Below are 19,382 nucleotides of genomic sequence, written 5' to 3'. Positions count from 1 at the left end.
CAGTCAACATGGATTTGTGCCTGGAAGGTCATGTTTGACTAATCTTCTTGAATTTTTTGAAGAGGTTACTAGGGAAATTGACGAGGGTAAATCAGTGGATGTTGTCTATATGGACTTTAGTAAGGCCTTTGACAAGGTTCCTCATGGAAGGTTGGTTAAGAAGGTTAAACTGTTGGGTATAAATGCAGGAATAGCAAGATGGATTCAGCAGTGGCTGAATGGGAGAAGCCAGAGGGTAATGGTGGATGGCTGTTTGTCGGGTTGGAGGCAGGTGACTAGTGGGGTGCCTCAGGGATCTGTGTTGGGTCCTTTGTTGTTTGTCATGTACATCAATGATCTGGATGAAGGGGTGGTAAATTGGATTAGTAAGTATGCAGATGATACCAAGATAGGGGGTGTTGTGGATAATGAAGAGGATTTCCAAAGTCTACAGAGTGATTTAGGCCATTTGGAAAAATGGGCTGAAAGATGGCAGATGGAGTTTAATGCTGATAAATGTGAGGTGTTACACCTTGGCAGGACAAATCAAAATAGGACGTACATGATAAATGGTAGGGAATTGAAGAATACAGTTGAACAGAGGGATCTGGGAATAGCCGTGCATAGTTCCTTGAAGGTGGAATCTCATATAGATAGGGTGGTAAAGAAAGCTTTTGGTATGCTAGCCTTTATAAATCAGAGCATTGAGTATAGAAGCTGGGATGTTATGTTAAAATTGTACAAGGCATTGGTGAGACCAAATCTGGAGTATGGTGTACAATTTTGGTCGCCCAATTATAGGAAGGATGTCAACAAAATAGAGAGAGTACAGAGGAGATTTACTAGAATGTTGCCTGGGTTTCAACAACTAAGTTACAGAGATAGGTTGAATAAGTTAGGTCTTTATTCTCTGGAGCGCAGAAGGTTAAGGGGGGACTTGATAGAGGTCTTTAAAATGATGAGAGGGATAGACAGAGTTGATGTGATCAAGCTTTTCCCTTTGAGAATAGGGAAGATTCAAACAAGAGGACATGACTTCAGAATTAAGGGACAGAAGTTTAGGGGTAACATGAGGGGGAACTTCTTTACTCAGAGAGTGGTAGCGGTGTGGAATGAGCTTCCAGTGGAAGTGGTGGCGGCAGGTTCGTTGGTATCATTTAAGAATAAATTGGATAGACATATGGATGAGAAGGGAATGGAGGGTTATGGTATGAGTGCAGGCAGGTGGGACTAAGGGAAAAAAATTGTTCGGCACGGACTTGTAGGGCCGAGATGGCCTGTTTCCGTGCTGTAATTGTTATATGGTTATATGGTTATATACTTTGCTAATAAAGTATTATTGTGATTGTGATTGTGTGACTTTGCTGGCTTTACCTTGCACTAAACGTCATACCTTATCATGTATCTATACACTGTAGATGGCTCGATTGTAATCATGTATTGTCTTTCCGCTGACTGGATAGCACGCAACAAAAGCTTTTCACTGTACCTCGGTACACATGACAATAAATTAATCTGACTGAACACAGGAGCGCTTCATATATCCCTGTATTTATTAGTGAATATGATCATGATAAAAAAATAAATAATGCACACTTTTGCAGCTTCTAGAGGAGGTATAATTACCAGATCTACAATTAACAGTTTGGTGTGAATATTTATCTGCCTCATACGGTGATGTTGCCACCTACTCTCTGTCCGTGTGTTAAAATATGAACATAATGATTGCAGTTTTCATTTTGTTACTTTGAAATCAAGTGCTGCTGTAATGGATTTTGCAGAGTGACTCAACCGGCAAAAATTACGAGTGCAGATTTGCTGCCTTTTGTATATTTGTGCTCTAATCACATCGGGTGTAAGGTCAAGTTTGCAAGCTCAGTTAGAAGAGAATCACAAACATCGCTATTGATTTGATGAGATTTATTATTTGCAGGAAGTTATCACGGAGAATGATCTGTACATTTCAAAGACAAATCTTAGAATTCCATTAAACTGCAGGCTGGGAAAAGATAAAAGCTATAAATAAAAGTAGTTGTGCAAAACTGGAAAATGAATCAAGCGTCAAGAGTGATTTATTGTCATATGTCCTGAAATGGAACAACTTGCAGCAGCACATTCGATATGTGAACGTAATACTCAATAGACACCATAAGTAAGTAAGTTTATTGGCCAAGTATCCACATACAAGGAGTTTGCCTTGGTGCTCCGCCCACAAGTAACAACATGACATACAGTGACAGTTACAAATGACTCAGAAAACAGTAAACATTAATAGTATTAAAACATTAATGATAATAAGCAAATAAAATAAGTTCAATATCTAAAAACAAATAAACAATATAGTACAAAAACAAAAACAAAGTACCAAGCCAATAGTGTCACTTTGTAATTTGGAGTTTAGTTGGAGGTTGTAGTGTTTAATCTTGGAAAAAAAACCCACGCAGTCACGGGAAGAACGTACAAACTCTCCACGGGCAGCACCCATGGTCGGGAACTAACCCGCGTTTCTTGTTCTGTAAGTGTTATAAGACAGCAATAGAGCTGCGTCACTGTGCCACCCAAAGTAATAAGTGCTTTGTGTACAGCTACAGTAAAAATGTTTTGCAGCAACTCAGAAGGGCTTCTTTCACTACAGCTTCCAAACCTGTGACTAAGAACTAGGGCAGCCGACACCTCAGAAGCCCATCAGCTGCCGTTTCTTCTCCAAGTCATACACTATCCTGCCTGATAAATGTGTCATTGTCATAAGGTCTCAATGCTGGGTCTTTCCACTCAGTAACATGGAGAGAATATACAAACTGTACACATAGAAACATAGAAACATAGAAAATAGGTGCAGGAGTAGGCCATTCGGTCCTTCGAGCCTGCACCGCCATTCAATATATATCATGGCTGATCATCGAACTCAGTATCCTGTACCTGCCTTCTCTCCATACGCCCTGCTCCCTTTAACCACAAGGGCCACATCTAACTCCCTCTTAAATATAGCCAATGAACTGGCCTCAACTACCTTCTGTGGCAGAGAATTCCAGAGATTCACCACTCTCTGTGTGAAAAATGTTTTTCTCATCTCGGTCCTGAAGGATTTCCCCTTAATCCTCAAACTGTGACCCCTTGCCCTGGACTTCCTCAACATCGGGAACAATCTTCCTGCATCTAGCCTGTCCAACCCCTTAAGAATTTTGTAAGTTTCTATAAGACACCCCCCCCCCCCCCCAAATCTTCTAAATTCTAGCGTGTACAAGCCGAGTCTATCCAGTCTTTCTTTATATGAAAGTCCTGACATCCCAGGAATCAGTCTGGTGAACCTTCTCTGTACTCCCTTTATGGCAAGAATGTCTTTTCTCAGATTTGGAGACCAAACTTGTACGCAATACTCCAGGTGTAGTCTCACCAAGACCCTGTACAACTGCAGTAGAACCTCCCTGCTCCTATACTCAAATCCTTTTGCTATGAATGCTAACATACCATTCGCTTTCTTCACTGCCTGCTGCACCTGCATGCCTACTTTCAATGACTGGTGTACCATGACATCCAGGTCTCGTTGCATCTCCCCTTTTCCTAATCGGCCACCATTTAGATAATAGTCTACTTTCCTGTTTTTGCCACCAAAGTGGATAACCTCACATTTATCCACATTATACTGCATCTGCCATGCATTTGCCCACTCACCCAGCTTATCCAAGTCACCTTGCAGCCTCCTAGCATCCTCCTCACAGCAAACACTGCCCCCCAGCTTTGTGTCATCCGCAAACTTGGAGATGTCGCATTCAATTTGAAACATAGACATAGAAAATAGGTGCAGGAGCAGGCCATTCGGCCCTTCGAGCCTGCACCGCCATTCAATATGATCATGGCTAATCATCCAACTCAGTATCCTGTACCTGCCTTCTCTCCATACCCCCTGATACCTTTAGCCACAAGGGCCACATCTAACTCCCTCTTAAATATAGCCAATGAACTGGCCTCAACTACCTTCTGTGGCAGATAATTCCAGAGATTCACCACTCTCTGTGTGAAAAATGTTTTCCTCATCTCGGTCCTAAAAGATTTCCCCCTTATCCTTAAACTGTGACCCCTTGTTCTGGACTTCCCCAACATCGGAAACAATCTTCCTGCATCTAGCCTGTCCAACCCCTTAAGAATTTTGTAAGTTTCTATAAGATCCCCCCTCAATCTTCTAAATTCTAGCGAGTACAAGCCGAGTCTATCCAGTCTTTTTTCATATGAAAGTCCTGACATCCCAGGAATCAGTCTAGTGAACCTTCTCTGTACTCCCTCTATGGCAAGAATGTCTTTCCTCAGATTAGGAGACCAAAACTGTACGCAATACTCCAGGTGTGGTCTCACCAAGACCCTGTACAACTGCAGTAGAACCTCCCTGCTCCTATACTCAAATCCTTTTGCTATGAATGTTAACATACCATTCGCTTTCTTCACTGCCTGCTGCACCTGCATGCCTACTTTTAATGACGGGTATACCATGACATCCAGGTCTCGTTGCATCTCCCCTTTTCCTAATCTAGCCACCATTCAGATAATGGTCTACTTTCCTGTTTTTGCCGCCAAAGTGGATAACCTTAGGCTGGGTGAGTGTACATTTATCCACATTATACTGCATCTGCCATGCATTTGCCCACTCACCCAGCCTATCCAAGTCACCTTGCAGCCTCCTAGCATCCTCCTCACAGCTAACACTGCCCCCTAGCTTCGTGTCATCCGCAAACTTGGAGATGTTGCATTCAATTCCCTCGTCCAAATCATTAATATACATTGTAAATAGCTGGGGTCCCAGCACTGAGCCTTGCGGTACCCCACTAGTCACTGCCTGCCATTGTGAAAAGGACCCGTTTACTACTCTTTGCTTCCTGTCTGCCAGCCAGTTCTCTATCCACATCAATACTAAACCCCCAATACCGTGTGCTTTAAGTTTGTATACTAATCTCTTATGTGGGACCTTGTCGAAAGCCTTCTGAAAGTCCAGATATAACACATCCACTGGTTCTTCCTTATCCACTCTACTAGTTACATCCTCGAAAAATTCTATAAGGTTCGTCAGACATGATTTACCTTTCATAAATCCATGCTGTCCAATGATTTCACCACTTTCCAAATGTGCTGCTATCCCATCTTTAATAACTGATTCTAGCAGTTTCCCCACTACCGATGTTAGACTAATTGGTCTGTAATTCCCCGTTTTCTCTCTCCCTCCCTTTTTAAAAAGTGGGGTTACATTAGCTACCCTCCAATCCTTTGGAACTACTCCAGAATCTAAAGAGTTTTGAAAAATTATCACTAATGCATCCACTATTTCTGGGGCTACTTCCTTAAGTACTCTGGGATGCAGCCTATTTGGCCCTGGGGATTTATCGGCCTTTAATCCATTCAATTTACCTAACACCACTTCCCGGCTAACCTGGATTTCACTCAGTTCCTCCATCTCATTTGACCCCCGGTCCCCTGCTATTTACGGCAGATTATTTATGTCTTCCTTAGTCAAGACGGAACCAAAGTAGTTATTCAATTGGTCTGCCATGTCCTTGTTCCCCATGATCAATTCACCTGTTTCTGACTGCAAAGGACCTACATTTGTTTTAACTAATCTCTTTCTCTTCACATATCTATAAAAACTTTTGCAGTTTTTACACACTATACAAACTGAGAATTCCACAGACACACCACTCTCTGTGAGAAAAAGTGTTTCCTCGTCTCCGTTCTAAATGGCTTACTCCTTATTCTTAAATTGTAGCCCCTGGCTCTGGACTCCCCCAACATTGGGAACATGTTTCCTGCCTCTAGTGTGTCCAAACCCTTAACAATCTTATATGTTTCAATGAGATATCCTCTCATCCTTCTAAACTCCAGAGTGTACAAGCCCAGCTGCTCCATTCTCTCAGCCTATGACAGTCCCGCCATCCCGGGTATTAACCTTGTAAACCTACGCTGCACTCCCTCAATAGCAAGAATGTCCTTCCTCAAATTAGGGGGGCAAAACTGCACACAATACTCCAGGTGTGGTCTCACTAGGGCTCTGTACAACTGCAGAAGGACCTCTTTGCTCCTATATTCGATTCCTCTTGCTATAAAGGCAAACATGCCATTCGCTTTCTTCACTGCCTGCAGTACCTGGATGCTTACTTTCATAGACTGATGTAGAAGGACCCCCAGATCCCGTTGTACTTCCCCTTTTCCCAACTTGACGCCATTTAGATAGTAATCTGCCTTCCTGTTTTTGCTGCCAAAGTGGATAACCTCACATTTATCCGCATTAAACTTCATCTGCCATGCATCTGCCCACTCCCCCAACCTGTCCAAATCACCCTGCATTCTCATAGCATCCTCCCCACAGCTCACACTGCCACCCAGCTTTGTGTAATCTGCAAATTTGCTAATGTTTATACCTTAATCTTCCTTCTGATGCAAACTGATCTGTCATTCGCCCTACCTCTATACCCCCTTTCCCTACTGCCTTCTTCAATTCCCACTAGGTTTTCCAACTCTCTCGCTCCTAAATAAGGGACAAAATGTCAAAGTACGGGACAAATTCCCGACGGCAATTCGTTGACCGACTCGGCCGTGGCTGGGTGAATGATGAGTTGGCCCGGTTGCTGGACCGCACACAAAGCCCAGCCGGCGGGCCAGCTGAGGAATTTTGGCGCGCGCGACGTCGTGGGAAAAGTCCAGCACCCCATCTAACTCATGAACCGATGATCGACAATGAGAAGGAGGGGTGGTGGTGTCGGCTTTAAGCGAAGGTCCGAAGGTCGGACAGCTATCGGGCTGCCGACCGATGGGGCCACGGGCGAGGCACTGCTGCTGCACTCCATGGGATGCACTATGTCGGGACAGGTGAGATGGGGCCGGACGCGACGCTCCGACCCGGCAATCCCCTCGACCCTAAGAAGTCCCTAAGCAGTCAAATACGGGACAAGGACTGTCCCGCACGGGACAAACCAATTTAGCCCACAAAACGGGATGTCCCGGCTAATATGGGATTCTGGGCAACCAGAATTCCCACCCCCTTTGATCCTCTGCCTCAGCTCCCTCCACTTTACACACCATTCCTCTCACCCCGTTCTCTCTTCCTTTCCCTCCTGATTATCGTTCTCCCCATCGCCAGGACCCAGGATGCCTTTGACTCTCTGGATCCCAGCCATGCACTCTCTCCAAGAACGAGGCCTCCCACTCGCCCTCTTCACGGAGACTCACCCTCCTCCTCTATATCCATCCTTGGATCCTGCAGCCTGTCCCTCAGACCCACGACTCGTCTCATGTCTTTCTCTCAGTGACCATTTCCTGGCTGATGGAGGTGGATCCATTCTGTGGGAGGAGGAGAGTTATCATCACTCAGCAAGGCCATATGCTGAGAGATGGGGGAAGGCAGGAGAATGGGGTTAGGACGGAGAGATAGATCAGCCATGATTGAATCGCGAGTAGGCTTGATGGGCCGAATGGCCTAATTCTACTATCACCTATGACCTGATGACAATGACTGAGGTCACCAACCCCCACACTCCTTTTCATCTCAAAGGGACTCATTCTCCCCTTATTCTCAGGGTCATAGACTCATGGAGTCATGGGACGATGCAGAATGGAGTCAAGCCTGTCAGCCCACTGAGGTAGCACTGACCATTCACATTATTTCTACCCTAGCCCCCCCCCCCCCCCCCCCTCCCTCCCCCCTCACACTCCGAGATTATACTTTTCATCTACACACCAGGGGTAATTTACAAATCCACTCGTATTTGGGATGTAGGAGCATCAGGACTACATGCAGAAAATCCACACAGTCGCAGAGAGAATGTGCAAGTTCCACACAGGCAGCACCAGAGGTCAGGATTGCACCCAGATCACGGGGTTGTGAGGCAGCAGCTCTGCATGCTGCACCAATGTGTTGCCCATGCGGATAGTGCATCATGCAGGTGAATGCCTCGTGCTAGTGAGTTGCAATAATGTTCTCATAACATGACATTGTCTTTCCACAGTCTAGGAGAATCAATGCAACGTGTACGGTTGGTCGCAACGTGACAAGGGACATCATCTGATGTCAAGCTACCAACTCCCACGAGAAGCCCCTTAGAAAGAGATAAGAAAGATACCGACACCATCCAAGTACTCAAACCCCAAACAATGGGAGCACTCAGCTTCGTAGAGTATCTCATCAGGCCACTGGGTTCTGTGGCAGAGGTTTTGACTGCATGGACTGTTCAGCGATATCCGGTAGTCCTTGCATGAGATGGTGGCCAGTTTCCTGGTGAGTTGCTACACTCTTTAGAGTCTGCCATTCATGAAAGAACAGAACTACTGCCAAAAGCAGCATTTATAGCAACGATGAATCTTGGCCCTCTCTCGTCCACTGCTCTCTACACCATCAGTGGAAGTACAAGAATGCAGGCAAGACAGGCCCCAGGAAAAATTGCATCTCATCAACTTTGGAGTGCTAAAGATAGACACAAAATGCTGGAGTAACTCAGCGGGACAGGCAGCATCTCTGGAGAGAAGTAATGGGTGGCGTTCTGGGTTGAGGCCCTTCTTCAGACCAATTTAACCAGCATCTGCAGTTCCTTCCTACACATTGGATTGTTAAACTTGTTCCAGCACCTGCAAACTGGTCCATGATGTGATAATCAGCAATTAGCCTGAAAATAAATTAAAACATTCATGCTAGTAGTCCTTATCATCACAGTTGCCCTTTAGCACTTGCTTATTTTATTAACACAAGGCTTCCTAGAGTCAAAAGAATGCAACGGAACAAATTGCATGATCGGGGCCAGTCCTAGACAGAATTCCTGTTAGCAAACTGAAATAAATATATAGGGAATCCATCGGAAATGGGGCTGGTAGACAGGATGGAGACTTAACACTGACTGGTATCCTCTGCTACAATGACAACATCTCTTCATATGTAGCAACATTAACAGAGAAGACCAAGATGCTTCTTAGGAGCAGCATCAAGCAAATATTATGCCAAGTGTCACAGGACAAATGACAATCGTAAAACAATAAAATGAGGTTGAAAGGATAATATGATCTGCAAAATTCCCCCTAAAGGAGTGGATGAAAAAGTGGGATAATATGTAACGAGTGTGAACTGGACCTGTTTCCATGCTGTGTTTCTAAACTAAAGTAGTGATATTGCAGTGCATAAATAGATAGTGGAGGAAAATAATGTGCATGCAGCTATCATGGTGAAACAGTGCCCCACAGTGTATATTTCATAAAACTGCAGCAAGCTTTTATTAACCACTCCAGTGAGCTGGTATTCACTAGAGTAAAACTGGAAAGCAACGCTCAAACTTCAGGATGAGATAGTAACATCACATCTGTTATTGCTAGGATAAAGATCAAAGGTCACATATTTACTTGGACCAAATTTCATGGTAAATTTTCCATTTACTGTCATTGTTTTAAATATTTATGCCACTATTCCTATTAGCTACGGCCTGAATGACAAAAGCAGAAACACCAACAAATCAATGAGGCAATGAGAGACTGTGAGAGATTAGGGCTTGGGGGTAGGTAATGGAGGGGGAGTTAGATTAGGGGATGGGATGGGGGTGTTTGCATTTTTCAGCTTGAAATTGTGCAATCTGGTGCATACAGTGACAAGTTTTTTAACTTGCATTTGAATGCAACATTTATGCTTTAAATTGGATTAGGTATGAATAAGGTTAGGCTAAATTACATTCCTAATTACATTCCACAATAGAGTCAGGTTGATCAACAGGTGCAGCACATGAATTACTATATTCATGTATGGAAATCAGATTATATTTATGCTGTTATGCATATATATAGAGAACATTTCAGAGAAACAAAGCAAAAGTTGGACTTCCATCACTGTTCTGCACAAATAAATCAATCAACCTTTTTCAAGAAGGAACTGCAGATGCTGGAGAATCAAAGGTAGACAAAATTGCTGGAGAAACTCAACGGGTGCGGCAGCATCTATGGAGCGAAGGAATAAGGCAATGTTTCAGGCCAAAACCCTTCTTCAACCTTACCCTTTGAATATAGAAACAAAACAAAAATAATGCCACATATTGAATCATATATGGTTCAATGAAATTAAGATATATATGTAAAAAGGTATATGGAAACAGACCCTTCCGCCCACAAAGTCCACACCGACCAGCAATCTATCATACACCAATTCCATCCATCACGCCAGGGACAATTTACAGAAGTCAATTAACCTACAAACCTGCGCTTCTTTCGGATATGGGATAAACCGGAATATCCAGAGAAAACCCATGTGGTAGTAAGGCAGCAACTCTACCGCTGCGCCACCGTGCCACACCATTAAATTATTTTTCTGTAATATATTTATTATGGTGTCACGTGAATAAAGATGAACACATGATTCTGATTTCTGCCCTTAGTTGGATAACACACATGTCCAGTCATTGTGTTTTATGGCTGGTTTTCAACCTCTTCAGGCTGAAGGTCTCGACTCGAAACATCATCCATTCTTTCTCTCCAGAGATGCTGCCTGCTGAGTTTTTCTAGTTTTTAGTGTCTATCTTCAGTTTAAACCAGCATCTGCAATTCCTTCCTACACTATTTGTTAAGCAAAACAGGTCTTATTCTCATTATATAATTTTGTGACCAGCGTGAGAGCGTGAGAATTTTGTGAAATGCGTGAGTCTCACGCTCAATGCATGAGAGTTGGCAGTCCTGCTAATAATGCAAACATTTTAAGCAAGTTCCAATTGTTTCGACAAAAATCACTTATTACTGCTTTATAACAGTTAAGTTACTTTAAGACCATTTCTGAAATTATGGCACAACAAAAAATCAACTAACAAATGAAAGCAAACTGAAAAAAAATAACATGTTCCCTTTCCTGACTCTACCTCATAAGTACTTTAACGCTGCTAACAGAGCAAAGGGATATTAATCTCAAGAATCAAAATGGGTAAAGTGAGGGTAATTTTGCTTAAATGGTCATTCTAAGCCCATTTAGATCTGCATAGAGTCAGAGTTATACAACATGTACATGGCTGGCCCAATTTGTCCATAATGATCAAGTGGGCATTCTGCGTGCCCAGGGACTGGCTGCCGTTCCCAGATCAGCTCGCGTCCCAAGGACTGGCTGCAGTTCTCAGGTCGGCTCGCCTGCCCTGACTCCGCGAAAACAAATTGAAAATAAACACGGTTTTTCGGGTTACGGGCTGGATTCGGCCCGTGTGCCGTAGGTTGCTGAACCCTGTCCTAGATGTTTGGCCTCATTGTGGTCCCCCCATGTTTTACAACTGATTCACCTGGTTAGTTCTATCTCCGGCTGCTTCATGTTGTCGGCGGCTGCACATCCAACCAAGAAAGAAGAGAAGAGAAGAGATGCAACGTCACTCACAGCCGCCAACAGACGCGCTTCCCCAGACCACACAGATCGCTCTGATGTGGCGCAAAAGAGACAAACTGTGCAGGGGCTGAAGACAGCGTGAGAATTCTGTCATCAGCGTGAGAATTGGCTGAAATGCGTGACTCTCACTCTCAACAGACACACAGGGAGACACATACACAAAGGAAGACACACATACATACACACACACACACGCACGCGCACACACACACACGGAGACAGACAGACACACACACAGGGAGAGACAGACACACACACACAGGGAGACAGACAAACACACACACACACACATGGAGACAGACAGACACACACACGGGGACACACACACACACAGGGATACACACACACACACGGGGAGACACACACACACACACAGGGAGACACACACACGGGGAGCCACACACACACACACACAGGGAGACACAGAGACACACACGTGGAGACACACACACACACACACACACACACACACACACACACACACACACACACACACACACACACACACACACACACACACACACACACAGGGAGACACAGACACACACACACACAGGGAGCCACACACACGGGGAGACACACAGGGAGACACACACACAGGGAGCCACACACACACACACACAGGGAGACATACACACACATGGAGACACACACACACACACACACACACACACACACACACACACACACACACACACACACACACACAGGGAGACACAGACACACACACACACAGGGAGCCACACACACGGGGAGCCACACAGGGAGACACACACACAGGGAGACACAGACAAGGAGACACACACAGGAAGACAGACACACACACACCTTTCCTCCCACCCCCCCTCTCCATCCTCTCCCTCCCTCTTTCCTCCCCTTCCTCCCTCCCCCATCCCTCCCTCTTTCCTCCCCTTCCTCCCTCCCCCATCCTTCCCTCTTTCCTCCCCCTCCCTCTTTTTCCTCACGCTTCCTCTTTCTCCCCTTTCTCCTTCCCTTCCTTCATCCCCTTTCTACATCCCTCCCCCTGTCTCTCTTTGCCTCCCTTTTTTTTCTTTCTCTCTCTCTTTCTCCCCTCCCTCTCTCCTCCCTCTCTTTCCCCGGCCGCCCACTGGCGGGCACGGTGCAGCGTGGATTGGCGGCGCTGGCGCTGCCAATCGAGTTGAAGGGCAGGAGGGAGGGAGGGAGCTAGGTTGCCCCGGCAGCGCAGAGCTTGCAGACGGCGCACAAAAGCGCTGACACCCGGGACCGACGCGCTTCCCCAATCCGTGCAGATCGCTGTCATGTGGCGCAAAGAGACAAACTGTGCAGCAAAGACACTTTAGCTCTGCTATAGGATCTTTGCTGTGCAGGGACTGAAGACAGCCTGTCAGCGTGAGAATTCCGTCTTCAGCGTGAGGGCGTGAGAATTGGCTGGAATGCGTGAGTGTCACGCTCGAAGCGTGAGAGTTGGCAACCCTGGGCCTAGTCAATTGACATTTTTAAGGCAGAGACTAGACTAAGTGGGGCCCGTTGGGTCCCAGTCACACGGGAGGCCTGGTCCCCCAACGCAACCCATTCCCCAACGCAATATTCCACAGCTCACCCATAGCCCTTAACTGTGCAGGTGCGGCTCATTTCCCCTCATCCCCCAGCGCTCCCTCCCCCTCCTCTTCATATGTGGGAGGGGAGGGAAGGGGGGGGGGGTGGGGGATGGGAAGAGAGGAGGGGATTAGGGGTGTGTGTGCGCAGGGGGGTGTAGGAGGGGGAAGAGTGTGATGTGGGGGGAGGGGGGGTGTGGGGGAGGGGGGAGTGTGAGGGGGTATGTGGGCGGGGCTTTGTGTAGGCAGCGGGGTGTGTGGGGGGTATGCATTGGGGGGGTGTGTGGCGGAAGTGTATGGGGGGTGGTGGGGGTGCTTGGGCTGTGAGGGGTGGGTGTGTGTGGGGCTGGGTGGGTGTCAGGGGGTGTGTGGAGGGGTGTGGGCGGGGGTGTGTGTGGGGGAAGGTGGGTTGTGGGGGGGATGGGTGTGTGGGCGGGGGTGTGTGGCGGGAGAGGGGTGTGTGTGGGCGGGGGGAGGAGTGAGCTCGGAGAAAAGATGGGAAGAGCCATGGGCGAGAGGTGGGGGGGCATCACAGGGGAGGGGGGAGCAGCCAGCGTTGGGGACCAGAGGGGTACTGGCTGTAATTGGCGGTGCGATAGGGACTCTCAGCGGGTGCTGGTCGCTGGTCGTTCTCCCCTGCCAGGATCAGAGTCTTCGCTTTCCCTTTGGCAACATCTCCGACTCCGGGCTGGACTGGGTCTCCCACGCTGGGCTGGGCTGGGTCGGGTCTCCGATGCTGGGCTGCTGCTTGGGGCTGGGCTGCTGCTTGGGGCTGGGGGGCTGCTGCTTGGGGTGGGGCTGCTTTGGGTCCCTCCGAAAGTCCAGTTAGAAACCTCCGCCAGCCATTCTCAGCTCCAGTAAAGACGCGATGGCACAGGAATGGGCGGACCATCCCAGGGAGTGACAGGGGAAGAGACTAATCCGCGCAGTGCTGGAATGCAGGAGAAAAGATCGATCTGCGCATGCGCGGTTTTTAAGATTTTTAAACTTCGCTAACTTTTCCGACATTCAACTGATCGGAACGAAACTTGATGCACTCGCAGAGCAGGATAACGTTCAGTGAACTGGCGAAAATTGTAGCGCTATTGCGAACCATTTTTGCGCAAATAGAAAGACCGCCAAACCGAAAGATAACATGATCAGAATTTTAGTTATGTATAGATAGACGATAGATAGATAGAAGATAGATACAGTCAATAGATTCTTGATAGTCTGAAGAAGGGTTTCGGCTGAAACGTTGCCTATTTCCTTCGCTCCATAGATGCTGCTGTTACGACTCCCGAAAGCAGGTACTTCAAGAGCCGAGTAACATAAGTCAACAACCAGGTTCAAGTTCAAAAAGAGTTTAATTACTTCACTTGAGGACAAAAACCCAAACCTGATTCAAACAACACAGTCAGGAAGGCGAATGGACTGACAAACGATTTTAACAGTTGCTCCAGCCAGCCACGCGATGGGCCGTCGGACCGGAGACTCTAAACCTGCCTAAAAGATATGTAATCCTGAAACAAACCCACGAAAACAGTAAAGCCAGCCCTCATCCATCCCAAGTCAATATTTGTTAACATGTACTGAGGAAGATGCATAAACTCCTATGCCATGTGGCCAGAACCCCCCCACAGCTCACACCAGCCGTGGTGCTCACTGCCTTGTGCAGGGCAAAGAAGAGAGAGAATGCTGGGAGACTTCGGACGAGTCACATGATGCAGCTTGGCCAATCGGGTACAGGAGCCTTTAACCCCGTGATTCCTGACTCACAGCCACGAGGTCTGCACTCGGGAGAAAACAGAGAAACAGGTGAGTACCATATAACACCAGCAGAGAGAGCGCATAACACTGCCGCACCCACTGAGTTTCTCCAGCATTTTGTCTACTCTCTATTCTTGATAGTATGCGTGTCATGGGTTATGGGGAGAAGGCAGGAGACTGAGGTTAGGAGAGAGAGATAGATTGAATGGCGGAGTAGACTTGATGGGCTGAGTGGCCTATTTCTGCTCCTATCACATGAACCTAAACCTTGCAATAATACCTGTGGAATATTCAATTAATAACCTGTAATTTTAAAATATTCAGCCTGTCTTAATAATGAGACAAAACTATTAATTGTTGTAAAAGTCTGTTTGTTTCTGCTTATATCCGTCAGGGAAAGAAATCTGCCATCCTCCCCCTGTTTGTGTGCCCCCCAAACTCACAGCAATGTGGCTCACTCTGGAAATGGGCTGGGAAACCACTCTGTTCAGGAGCATTAAAGAACAGACAATAATCGCTATCCTACTAGAGATGTCCACATCCTAAAAAGATTCAAACCTGCAGTCCAAATCAATAGAAGGGGCTTTGAAAAACAATTGGTGATTAAATAGTTGTTTAAAATATTTAATTATTCTGACTAGTTTAGCAAAACTAAGAGGAGGAAATAAACCACTGTAAAATAATTCTACTTACTCATAACAATTGACTATCAGTTCAAATATCAACTATCATAAAATCTTAGATTAGCAACATGAATAGGCCCCTCTGGTTAATCCATTGCATCAACAAATTCACTGCATTTATTTACCATTGGTTCAAATCTCTTGATGATCCAACAGGATCTGTCAATCTCCTTCTTGAAATGTTTCACTTGAGTACAAAAACATAAGAGACAGTGGAATATTTCGCCCTTTGCAACAGTTCCTCAATCAGTAAACTCACAGCAGATCTTTAACCTCAGTGCTAGTTTTCTGTACTAACCCCATATCCTGACATTCCCTTGAAATTGAATAATCTGTTGATTTCTGCCATGAATGTACTCAGCAACCGAGATTCCATGGTTCCTCTATGTAGAGAATGCCAAAGTTCACAACCAACTGGGTGAAGAGAATTCTTTTCATCACTGTCCTGAATACCAATCACTTATTTTGAGAATAGAACTTCTTATACAAGCTACCCCAACTGGCTGATCTACCCTTGGCATCAACTCCTCTTCTGTGTCAGTTCCCTCCAGTCTTCAATTCCCCACTTTCAAAACAAATATTAAACCTCTACCTGAAATACTTCTCATGAATCAGGGCGGCACGGTGGCATAGCTGGTTTAGTAAAATCAAGTTGCTGCCTTACAGCGCTTGCAGCGCAGGAGACCCGGTTTCGATCCCGACAATGGGTGCTGTCTGTAAGCGGTTTGTACGTTCTCCCCGTGAACGCGTGGGTTTTCTCCGAGATCTTCTGGTTTCCTCCCACACTCCAAAGACGTACAGGTTTGTAGGTTAATTGGCTTGGTGTATGTGTAAATTGTCCCTAGTGTCTGCAGGATATATGTATGTTACAATACTTATGTTCAAAGGCGCTGCAGTTCTGCCACTGGCCGTGTGCGCGATTTTTGCACCTTTGAAGGGGGGGGGGGGGGGGGGGGGGGGGGCGGGGTTAAAACACATTTTTTTTCCTACCTTGTCCTCGATTATATTTGGTTGGAGTGCAAGCTTTTGCTGAAGAATTGTTCCGACGGCCTTCTGTGTATTTTTTTTTTTTTAAATAGGCCGACAAGTTCAGTGCTGGAGTAATTTTAAAATCAGCTTCTAAAGCCGTCAACGGGGATGGATTTCATGTACGGGACAGGTAAAGGAAAGCCGTTTATTTTATGAATAAAAGTGCTCCTTAAGATGCCTTTAATTCACATTTTACGTTGCGAAACGGTGATTTTTTTCCCCCCATACGAACCGGCTGTATTTTTCCTGCCGATATGGGGTTTAAATTCACCGCAACCGCAACGTTCCAAATGATTACGTTCCAGAAAAACCCACTCGCAAGATGATTTAAATGGCCATTAATTTACAGGAATTAAACAATAAATTCCTTCCATTTGGCCTATAAATCCATGACAATGAGATTGAAAAATTATGTTATATTGTGAATTCTTTGTGTAAATGTTATTTGGACACTTAGGCTATTTTAAAATGTTAAATAGATGTTTAGAGCTAGTAATTGAATTTTGTAATTAGCTACAATTAGATAACTAACTAATTATATGCTTTAATTTCAAGTCATCCAAGTAAGATTGTTTCATATTTTTTTCAGAATGCTTCAATCTACAATAACTGAAAATGTCTTTCAGTTCTCTTAATTTTTAAGAAAGTTATGGGCTTTTGACTGTCCTCGATCACAGCTTTTGAGTTAAGTCAATGGAAAAGCAATGCTAATTTCCGAGTATGAAAATGGCCATAACTTTTTTAATACTGAAGATATGAAAGTGAATTAGGTGTCAAATTAAACTTCTTTTCATGCTTTATCTGATGGGATAAATTACAGACTTGATTTTTAAAATCTCAAAATTTTGTAACATTGCTACAGGATAGTCTTAATGTGTGGGGATGCTGGTCGGCGCAGACTCGTTGGGCCGAACGGCCTGTTTCCCCGCGTTATCTCCAAACAAAACTAAACTAAAGTAGCCTCCACAATCTTCTGGAGAAAATAAATCCAGAGGTTCACCACGCTCTGCAAAAATACATTTCTATGCACTTCTATTTTAAATGACCGGCCACTTATCTTGTATTGTCCACTCCATCTGATGTCTATTCTTTCATTTCTCCCTCTAAGCATCTTTGAACTTCAATGTTATAGCTTATATGGCTTTGTACATTTGCAAAGATTGTTTTCTTATCTCAAGACCTCAGATCACTTTTGTGCTCATTGCATTGGCAGGGCCTGTTTAATATTTCCCATCAATACAACTTCTAAATGTAGCAACAATAATTTGACACAGATAAAATCACAATACATCTGGCTGAAGTTACAAGGTTTATTAAAATATTACTTATTGTACATTCAACTCTATATCACTCTATGGTCACTAGTAATCCAGTAAAGAGAGTGGTTAAAGCCTTCAAGCAGCGCAACATCTATATAGTCTCTGGTGGTTCATCCGGTGTATGGCTTTGTGGTGGTGAAGCATCAGATTAATCTATTTGGCACCTCATCCTACAACATAATATCTGTACAACTCCAGCAATAACGGTTAATAAAAGCAAAGGGCAGAATGAGACTTAGATAGATTATCCTGCACAATACATGCATTTATCGTGTGCTGTACAAATGCCCTCTGGTGGCAAATCTCCAGCGGGTGCTGGAAGTTAGATCATTAGAAGTAGAGGAGCATAAATATTTGATAGAGCATGGACTTGATGAGCATGGAGAAATGACACACAAGAGGCATTGAGGCGAGCAGAGATCATGTTAAATGGTGGAGCAGACCTGAAGTGCCCGATGGGCTATTTCTGCTCCCAGTTTCCTACATTATATGATGGGCAATGATACTGTAGACATCTTCTTATTAATTACCAGGTGATTTTTTTTTTCAAAAGCCAGTTTCAGGATTGATATCAATCAAGAACACATTTTGAATGTAATGGAAATGAAGATCACGAGATGTAAAATATACCAGGTTCATAATCATCCCCTTCCCCCTCATGCACATTGTCACATTTTACACCAAATTGGAACTAATAGATTTTCAGACAATTCAAGTGAACACTCGGGAAGTATTTAAGGAAGAATTGCATTCCTGGAATAGACTCTTGTGTGGGTGGTGACAAAGGTTCTGAAATGTTCCACAACTTTCATTCTTCATCTTGAAAATGTACTGAATGTAAACTGAAAATAGTGATTTGGAATACACATTTATGGATACAAACAGTTGAGTCTTTGAAGCTGTATATGGTACCCAAAATAAAAAAACTGGCATCAAAGAGTTTGAACTTAAAATAGATCTTATGGGCAAAATGCATGCAACGGTCATGGCAATTTATATCCTAGGTATTGACCGGTAGATTTCACTGAATTTATTTGGATGCTTTTAAGTAGTTATTAAATAAAATTAGATTCACATTTGTTGCTGTCTTGTTCCTCTTGGTTCCCTTCCACCATGTTGTAACTCAAGGCCAAAAACTCAGCCAGCATCTATTGGTAAGTCCAGCAAGATGATACTTAAATCTGCTTCTCAGATGCATATGCCAATTGTGATTAGAAACACTTGCCAATCTTCCATGTCAATCTTCGATACTGTCTCATCTCTTTACGAGATTATGAAATTAATGAACAAGGAGCAGTCAATGGCATTAACCCAATGATAAACTCCAGAACTAACGCATGTACATATATCGCTTTCTTTCAATTAGGTTTAAGTGCTCTTAATACGTATAAATTGGCTTGTATGTTTCTTATGATGGCTACAGTGCAAAGATACATGATTATTTATTTGGCCATAGAGTGCTTTGGGACATCTAGAGGTCATGAATGTTGTCATACAAGTGCTAGTGTTTTGATTTTAATGAATCTAAAATTTGAGGGAGGAAGGTATAGGGCTATGTAGGTAGTGAGTGAGTACAATAGGTGCAGGAGTAGGCCATTTGGCCCTTCGAGCCAGCACCGTCATTCAATGTGCTCATGGCTGATTATCCCCAATCAGTACCCCGTTCCTGCCTTCTCCCCAT

Source organism: Amblyraja radiata, chromosome 22 (assembly GCF_010909765.2).
Source record: "Amblyraja radiata isolate CabotCenter1 chromosome 22, sAmbRad1.1.pri, whole genome shotgun sequence".
Lineage (NCBI taxonomy): Eukaryota > Metazoa > Chordata > Chondrichthyes > Rajiformes > Rajidae > Amblyraja > Amblyraja radiata.
This window is presented reverse-complemented; position numbering follows the sequence as displayed.